At 37.5% G+C, this 10,038-nt stretch overlaps 1 pseudogene; it reads right to left on the bottom strand.

Annotated features, from left to right (window-relative positions):
• Positions 1-1,848: 1,848 nt before the first annotated feature.
• On the bottom strand, positions 1,849-7,370 carry LOC115225275 (annotated as a pseudogene).
• Positions 7,371-10,038: the final 2,668 nt, after the last annotated feature.

Here is a 10,038-nt window from a genome sequence, read left to right as displayed (position 1 = left end):
TCTACAGACCTACCTTCATCTTTTTCTCAGCTTCTCGTGTCTCTCTTTCTCTCTCTCTCTCACACACACTCTCTGTCTCTCATACACTCTCTGTCTCTCTCTCACGCTCTCTGGTTCATGGCCTAGTGGTTTGGGTGTTGCATTCACAATCTAGCGATCGTGATTTCAATTCCTAGACCGAGCGGTATGTTGGGATCTCAAGCAAAACACTTCATCTCACAATGTTCTGCGATCCCTTCGACAACTAATGGGTGGTAGCCAGAGCACATGATCAGACAACATCGATCTGATGGGGGGGGAGAGAGAGAGAGCTAATATGCGTCACGAAGATCTGATCTCTAAAAACAAATCATTTATACAGGTTATTCAGCAAAAGCTGAACGCTCATAAGTCGTCTTCCACGGAAGAGTCTATCATATATACAGTATATATATATATATAATGTGACAACAACAATTGTGGAATGGCCTTAATAGGCCATTCGACCCACTAGAAAGAGCAGCCAGGACTCAAACCGCCAAGTAGTAGTAATTCAGAAATTAAAGGAAAATTTAAAAACATTTACCCTAATTCAAGCTGGTTTGCCATTAAAAACACCGAAACAATGCATTGTCTAAAGATGAATTAGGGTAAATGTTTTTAAATTTTCCTTTAATTTCTGAATTACTACTACTTGGCGGTTTGAGTCCTGGCTGCTCTTTCTAGTGGGTCGAATGGCCTATTAAGGCCATTCCACAATTGTTGTTGAATTTATATATATAGTCTTTGACTATATTCTCTTTCTCACTAGACCGCTGGTGGCGATAAATTTCTATTGAATTTTTTGCTACCCTAAATTGATTAATATATATAATGTGAGGTATACTTGCCATCTCAATATGGCTAACCACTAAGGGTGGGTGTTACTGTAGCTTGTAGCCCCAGGAGATTATTGTCTCCAGCTGGCTTTAGGCACACTTTCTGTGCCCTTATGGTATTTGCAAATACAGTAACACCCACCCTTAGTGGTTAGCCACATTGAGATGGCAAGTATACCTCACATTATATATATATATATATATATATATATATATATATATATATATATATATATACTGTATATATGATAGACTCTTCCGCTGAATAATAATAATAATAATAATATAAAAAATATCATCGTTATATTTTATATCTTATATTTAATCTTTCTGTAATATGTAATTTTCTGGATGGTGTAATTTAATTTTTCATTATTGAATTGATAAATGGTGGCTTTTTACTAATTTATATAAAATACACCAATCCGACCGTGGCCGTTGCCAGCCTCGCCTGGCACCTGTGCAGGTGGCACGTAAAAAGCACCCACTACACTCACGGAGTGGTTGGCATTAGGAAGGGCATCCAGCTGTAGAAACATTGCCAGATTAGACTGGAGCCTGGTACAGCCTTCTGGCTTCCCAGAACCCCGGTCGAACCGTCCAACCCATGCTAGCATGGAGAACGGACGTTAAACGATGATGATGATGATGATGATATATATATGTGTGTGTGTCCAATTAAGTGAATAGTTTGAGAGAAAGATCTACCACAGATATCACATTCATGCAGTTTCTCTCCTATATGAATATGTCTGTGTCTAGTTAAATGAATACTTTGAGAGAATGATTTACCACAGATATCACAATGATATGGCTTCTCTCCTGTATGAATACGTTCGTGTGCAATTAAGTAATCTCTTTGAGAGAATGATTTACCACAGATATCACAGTGATATGGCTTCTCTCCTGTATGAATACGTTCGTGTGCAATTAAGTAATCTCTTTGAGAGAATGATTTACCACAGATATCACAATGATATGGCTTCTCTCCTGTATGAATACGTTCGTGTGCAATTAAGTAATCTCTTTGAGAGAATGATTTACCACAGATATCACAGTGATATGGCTTCTCTCCTGTATGAATACGTTCGTGTGCAATTAAGTAATCTCTTTGAGAGAATGATTTACCACAGATATCACAGTGATATGGTTTCTGTCCTGTATGAATACGTTCGTGTGCAATTAAGTAATCTCTTTGAGAGAATGATTTACCACAGATATCACAATGATATGGCTTCTCTCCTGTATGAATACGTTCGTGTGCAATTAAGTAATCTCTTTGAGAGAATGATTTACCACAGATATCACAATGATATGGCTTCTCTCCTGTATGAATACGTTCGTGTGCAATTAAGTAATCTCTTTGAGAGAATGATTTACCACAGATATCACAGTGATATGGTTTCTGTCCTGTATGAATACGTTCGTGTGCAATTAAGTAATCTCTTTGAGAGAATGATTTACCACAGATATCACAATGATATGGCTTCTCTCCTGTATGAATACGTTCGTGTGCATTAAGTAATCTCTTTGAGAGAATGATTTACCACAGATATCACAGTGATATGGCTTCTCTCCTGTATGAATACGTTCGTGTGCAATTAAGTAATCTCTTTGAGAGAATGATTTACCACAGATATCACAGTGATATGGCTTCTCTCCTGTATGAATACGTTCGTGTGCATTAAGTAATCTCTTTGAGAGAATGATTTACCACAGATATCACAGTGATATGGCTTCTCTCCTGTATGAATACGTTCGTGTGCAATTAAGTATCTCTTTGAGAGAATGATTTACCACAGATATCACAGTGATATGGCTTCTCTCTCCTGTATGAATACGTTCGTGTGCAATTAAGTAATCTCTTTGAGAGAATGATTTACCACAGATATCACAGTGATATGGCTTCTCTCTCCTGTATGAATACGTTCGTGTGCAATTAAGTAATCTCTTTGAGAGAATGATTTACCACAGATATCACAGTGATATGGTTTCTGTCCTGTATGAATACGTTCGTGTGCAATTAAGTAATCTCTTTGAGAGAATGATTTACCACAGATATCACAGTGATATGGCTTCTCTCCTGTATGAATACGTTCGTGTGCAATTAAGTAATCTCTTTGAGAGAATGATTTACCACAGATATCACAGTGATATGGTTTCTGTCCTGTATGAATACGTTCGTGTGCAATTAAGTAATCTCTTTGAGAGAATGATTTACCACAGATATCACAGTGATATGGCTTCTCTCCTGTATGAATACGTTCGTGTGCAATTAAGTAATCTCTTTGAGAGAATGATTTACCACAGATATCACAGTGATATGGTTTCTGTCCTGTATGAATACGTTCGTGTGCAATTAAGTAATCTCTTTGAGAGAATGATTTACCACAGATATCACAGTGATATGGCTTCTCTCCTGTATGAATACGTTCGTGTGCAATTAAGTAATCTCTTTGAGAGAATGATTTACCACAGATATCACAGTGATATGGTTTCTGTCCTGTATGAATACTTCGTGTGCAATTAAGTAATCTCTTTGAGAGAATGATTTACCACAGATATCACAGTGATATGGTTTCTGTCCTGTATAATACGTTCGTGTGCAATTAAGTAATCTCTTTGAGAGAATGATTTACCACAGATATCACAGTGATATGGCTCTCTCCTGTATGAATACGTTCGTGTGCAATTAAGTAATCTCTTTGAGAGAATGATTTACCACAGATATCACAGTGATATGGTTTCTGTCCTGTATGAATACGTTCGTGTGCAATTAAGTAATCTCTTTGAGAGAATGATTTACCACAGATATCACAGTGATATGGCTTCTCTCCTGTATGAATACGTTCGTGTGCAATTAAGTAATCTCTTTGAGAGAATGATTTACCACAGATATCACAGTGATATGGCTTCTCTCCTGTATGAATACGTTCGTGTGCAATTAAGTAATCTCTTTGAGAGAATGATTTACCACAGATATCACAGTGATATGGCTTCTCTCCTGTATGAATACGTTCGTGTGCAATTAAGTAATCTCTTTGAGAGAATGATTTACCACAGATATCACAGTGATATGGCTTCTCTCCTGTATGAATACGTTCGTGTGCAATTAAGTTCTCTTTGAGAGAATGATTTACCACAGATATCACAGTGATATGGCTTCTCTCCTGTATGAATACGTTCGTGTGCAATTAAGTAATCTCTTTGAGAGAATGATTTACCACAGATATCACAGTGATATGGCTTCTCTCCTGTATGAATACGTTCGTGTGCAATTAAGTAATCTCTTTGAGAGAATGATTTACCACAGATATCACAGTGATATGGCTTCTCTCCTGTATGAATACGTTCGTGTGCAATTAAGTAATCTCTTTGAGAGAATGATTTACCACAGATATCACAGTGATATGGTTTCTGTCCTGTATGAATACGTTCGTGTGCAATTAAGTAATCTCTTTGAGAGAATGATTTACCACAGATATCACAGTGATATGGCTTCTCTCCTGTAAATACGTTCGTGTGCAATTAAGTAATCTCTTTGAGAGAATGATTTACCACAGATATCACAGTGATATGGTTTTCTGTCTGTATGAATACGTTCGTGTGCAATTAAGTAATCTCTTTGAGAAATGATTTACCACAGATATCACAGTGATATGGCTTCTCTCCTGTATGAATACTTCGTGTGCAATTAAGTAATCTCTTTGAGAGAATGATTTACCACAGATATCACAGTGATATGGTTTCTGTCCTGTATGAATACGTTCGTGTGCAATTAAGTAATCTCTTTGAGAGAATGATTTACCACAGATATCACAGTGATATGGCTTCTCTCCTGTATGAATACGTTCGTGTGCAATTAAGTAATCTCTTTGAGAGAATGATTACCACAGATATCACAGTGATATGGCTTCTCTCCTGTATGAATAACGTTCGTGTGCAATTAAGTAATCTCTTTGAGAGAATGATTTACCACAGATATCACAGTGATATGGTTTCTGTCCTGTATGAATACGTTCGTGTGCAATTAAGTAATCTCTTTGAGAGAATGATTTACCCCAGATATCACAGTGATATGGCTTCTCTCCTGTATGAATACGTTCGTGTGCAATTAAGTAATCTCTTTGAGAGAATGATTTACCACAGATATCACAGTGATATGGCTTCTCTCCTGTATGAATACGTTCGTGTGCAATTAAGTAATCTCTTTGAGAGAATGATTTACCACAATATCACAGTGATATGGCTTCTTCTCCTGTATGAATACGTTCGGGTGCAATTAAGTAATCTCTTTGAGAGAATGATTTACCACAGATATCACAGTGATATGGCTTCTCTCCTGTATGAATACGTTCGTGTGCAATTAAGTAATCTTTGAGAGAATGATTTACCACAGATATCACAGTGATATGGCTTCTCTCTCTGTATGAATACGTTCGTGTGCAATTAAGTAATCTCTTTGAGAGAATGATTTACACAGATATCACAGTGATATGGCTTCTCTCCTGTATGAATACGTTCGTGTGCAATTAAGTAATCTCTTTGAGAGAATGATTTACCACAGATATCACAGTGATATGGCTTCTCTCCTGTATGAATACGTTCGTGTGCATTAAGTAATCTCTTTGAGAGAATGATTTTACCACGATATCACAGTGATATGGCTTCTCTCCTGTATGAATACGTTCGTGTGCAATTAAGTAATCTCTTTGAGAGAATGATTTTACCACGATATCACAGTGATATGGCTTCTCTCCTGTATGAATACGTTCGTGTGCAATTAAGTAATCTCTTGAGAGAATGATTTACCACAGATATCACAGTGATATGGCTTCTCTCCTGTATGAATCGTTCGTGTGCAATTAAGTAATCTCTTTGAGAGAATGATTTACCACAGATATCACAGTGATATGGCTTCTCTCCTGTATGAATACGTTCGTGTGCAATTAAGTAATCTCTTTGAGAGAATGATTTACCACAATATCACAGTGATATGGTTCTGTCCTGTATGAATACGTTCGTGTGCAATTAAGTAATCTCTTTGAGAGAATGATTTACCACAGATATCACGTGATATGGCTTCTCTCCTGTATGAATACGTTCGTGTGCAATTAAGTAATCTCTTTGAGAGAATGATTTACCACAGATATCACAGTGATATGGCTTCTCTCCTGTATGAATACGTTCGTGTGCAATTAAGTAATCTCTTTGAGAGAATGATTACCACAGATATCACAGTGATATGGCTTCTCTCCTGTATGAATACGTTCGTGTGCAATTAGTAATCTCTTTGAGAGAATGATTTACCACAGATATCACAGTGATATGGCTTCTCTCCTGTATGAATACGTTCGTGTGCAATTAAGTAATCTCTTTGAGAGAATGATTTACCACAGATATCACAGTGATATGGCTTCTCTCCTGTATGAATACGTTCGTGTGCAATAAGTAATCTCTTTGAGAGAATGATTTACCACAGATATCACAGTGATATGGCTTCTCTCCTGTATGAATACGTTCGTGGTGCAATTAAGTAATCTCTTTGAGAAATGATTTACCACAGATATCACAGTGATATGGTTTCTGTCCTGTATGAATACGTTCGGGTGCAATTAAGTAATCTTTGAGAGAATGATTTACCACAGATATCACAGTGATATGGCTTCTCTCCTGTATGAATACGTCGTGTGCAATTAAGTAATCTCTTTGAGAGAATGATTACCACAGATATCACAGTGATATGGCTTCTCTCCTGTATGAATACGTTCGTGTGCAATTAAGTAATCTCTTTGAGAGAATGATTTACCACAGATATCACAGTGATATGGCTTCTCTCCTGTATGAATACGTTCGTGTGCAATTAAGTAATCTCTTTGAGAGAATGATTTAACCACAGATATCACAGTGATATGGCTTCTCTCCTGTATGAATACGTTCGTGTGCAATTAAGTAATCTCTTTGAGAGAATGATTTACCACAGATATCACGTGATATGGCTTCTCTCCTGTATGAATACGTTCGTGTGCAATTAAGTAATCTCTTTGAGAGAATGATTTACCACAGATATCACAGTGATATGGCTTCTCTCCTGTATGAATACTTCGTGTGCAATTAAGTAATCTCTTTGAGAGAATGAATTTACCACAGATATCACAGTGATATGGCTTCTCTCCTGTATGATACGTTCGTGTGCAATTAAGTATCTCTTTGAGAGAATGATTTACCACAGATATCACAGTGATATGGCTTCTCTCCTGTATGAATACGTTCGTGTGCAATTAAGTAATCTCTTTGAGAGAATGATTTACCACAGATATCACAGTGATATGGTTTCTGTCCTGTGTGACTACATCTGTGTCTGGTTAAGACTTTACTTACAGAGAATGATTTACCACAGATATCACAATGGTATGCTGTTTTACTTGTTCCTGTCTTTATACCATCAAGAGAATCAGTCCTTTTAGACTGCATTTCAACTTTAACCTCGTCCTCACACAATTCAATCTCCATAATTGTTTTTTGCTCACAAGAATATTTAAATGTTTCGGCTTCTTTTCAGTTGATTCCTAACAAATATTTATATTTTCACTCCTAAATTTCCATTAACTGTAGTCTTTATCAATATGAACAACTGTTACAAACTTCCCTGATATCTGTAATCCATGTTTAATTCGTTTCCAAAATCAATCTGCTGTCATTCCATATAGTGATCCAAAAGCTGTAGAAAAGTTGGCATTGGTCTCAGTTCAAAAGAATTATCTTATAACTATAGCAGTATTGCCCGGCGTTGATCAGGTTTGTTTCGACCTTTTGGAATTGGAATGTTTTTAAAGTAAATCTTTTGCATTTTGTAGCTTGTTATTCTCTTTATGTGAACATTTTTCTGGTTGAAATACACTGAAAAATATACATACACACACACACATATATATATATATATATATATAGTCAGTAAAAAAGGGTAGAATTAATTAATTGTTAATCAATTCGACCAAGCAGTGCAGTAAAGTGAATTTTTTTACTTTACCATATTTTTATATATATACTCTGTTACTTGTTTCAGTCATTTGACTGCGGCCATGCTGGAGCACCGCCTTTAGTCGAGCAAATCGACCCCGGGACTTATTCTTTGTAAGCCTAGTACTTATTCTATCGGTCTCTTTTGCCGAACCGCTAAGTGACAGGGACGTAAACACACCAGCATCGGTTGTCAAGCAATGCTAGGGGGACAAACACAGACACACACACTTACATATATATACGACAGGCTTCTTTCAGTTTCCGTCTACCAAATCCACTCACAAGGCATTGTCGGCCTGGGGCTATAGCAGAAGACACTTGCCCAAGATGCCACGCAGTGGGACTGAACCCGGAACTATGTATGTATATATATATATATATATACAGGTTTATCCAAAAGTTACCCGACAGTAAATCAAAACCATTTAATTCCAATTTTTATTTATGTTTAACAACTGAGCGAATTTAATAAGAGCATCTAAATATGAAACATCATGAAGGTTGTTCAAACTGAAGTCCTTCTTGAGTGACACATTTTCCCATTTGAGACAATACAGAATAACAGATTGTATTTATGGAATTTTGATTCACTGTCAGGTGACTTTTGGCCAACTTGTATGTATATATATATATGCGCGGGAGTGGCTGTGTGGTAAATAGCTTGCTAACCAACCACATGGTTCCGGATTCAGTCCCACTGCGTGGCATCTTGGGCAAGTGTCTTCTGCTATAGCCCCGGGCCGACCAGTGCCTTGTGAGTGGATTTGGTAGACGGAAACTGAAAGAAGCCTGTCGTATATATGTATATATATATATATATGTATGTGTGTCTGTGTTTGTCCTCCTAGCATTGCTTGACAACCGATGCTGGTGTGTTTACGTCCCCATCACTTAGCGGTTCGGCAAAAGAGACCGATAGAATAAGTACTGGGCTTACAAAGAACAAGTCCCGGGGTCGATTTTCTCGATTAAAGGCAGTGCTCCAGCATGGTCACAGTCAAATGACCGAAACAAGTAAAAGAGTAAAGAGTAAATTAAAACAATTTTCAGACGCTGGGCAGCTGCACATACAATAACCATGGCAACACAGGCATCCACTGCCTGTCCACTGTCCTTCACTCAGTCGCTTTACAGCATCAGATGCATTTAAGTGGAAACAGTGCTGAAAAAAAGAAATCCAACATATGACCAGATAGACTTACATTGTATCAGTTAGAATGGAACTTGGTTGTTACTCGAGGTGTGTGAATCCAGGTAGACTGTGTGATTTCGATGTCTTCCTTCTTTTTACCATATATGGGTTACAAATACAGTAGTTTGTGGAGACTTATTTTTGTAGTTATAGTTATAGTAGCCTATTTGGCTGCTATTTCTAATATTTGCGGTATGTGGTTTAAGCAACTTGTTGCAAATAACCCTTTATTATTATAATTATATAAATTTTTACTGAATATGGTCCTTTCCATACCGAAAGACTACTAGGTGAAATTTATTGATTTTATTCAATTAATTATATTTCACCCTTTATATGTATATATATATATATATAAGTATGCTGTGCATGAGAAGACCCGGCAGGACAAGTGAGACCATCACCCATGGCCTCAGTCCACTTATGCATACCTTTCCTTCTTGGGACACAAAACCCTACATGTGAAGACCTGTTGAGGCAAGTGAAAATCAAAAATCAAAAAATCAAAAATCAAAATCGATCAACATGAATGGAAATTGTAGCTGTGATACCAGTGCTGGTGGCACATAAGAGAACCATCTGAACATGGCCGTTGCCAGTGCCGCCCTAACTGCTTCCGTGCCGGTGGCACGTAAAAAGCACCATCCGACCGTGGCCGTTTGCCAGCCTCATCTGGCACCTGTGCCAGTGGCACGTAAAAAGCACCCACTACACTCACGGAGTGGTTGGCATTAGGAAGGGCATCCAGTCGTAGAAACATTGCCAGATCAGACTGGGCCTGGTGCAACCTTCTGGCTTCCCAGACCCCAGTTGCACCATCCAACCCATGCCAGCATGGAAAGCGGACGCTAAACGATGATGATGATGATTATCAATAATAATAAAGGGTAAAATTAATTAATTAACTTGTAATTAATAATTCCACCAAGTAGTATTCAGCATGTTAAAAGGCCTGTTTTTCGGTAA

This window comes from Octopus sinensis, linkage group LG27 (assembly GCF_006345805.1).
Source record: "Octopus sinensis linkage group LG27, ASM634580v1, whole genome shotgun sequence".
NCBI classification, from domain to species: Eukaryota; Metazoa; Mollusca; class Cephalopoda; order Octopoda; family Octopodidae; genus Octopus; species Octopus sinensis.
This window is presented reverse-complemented; position numbering and strand designations above follow the sequence as displayed.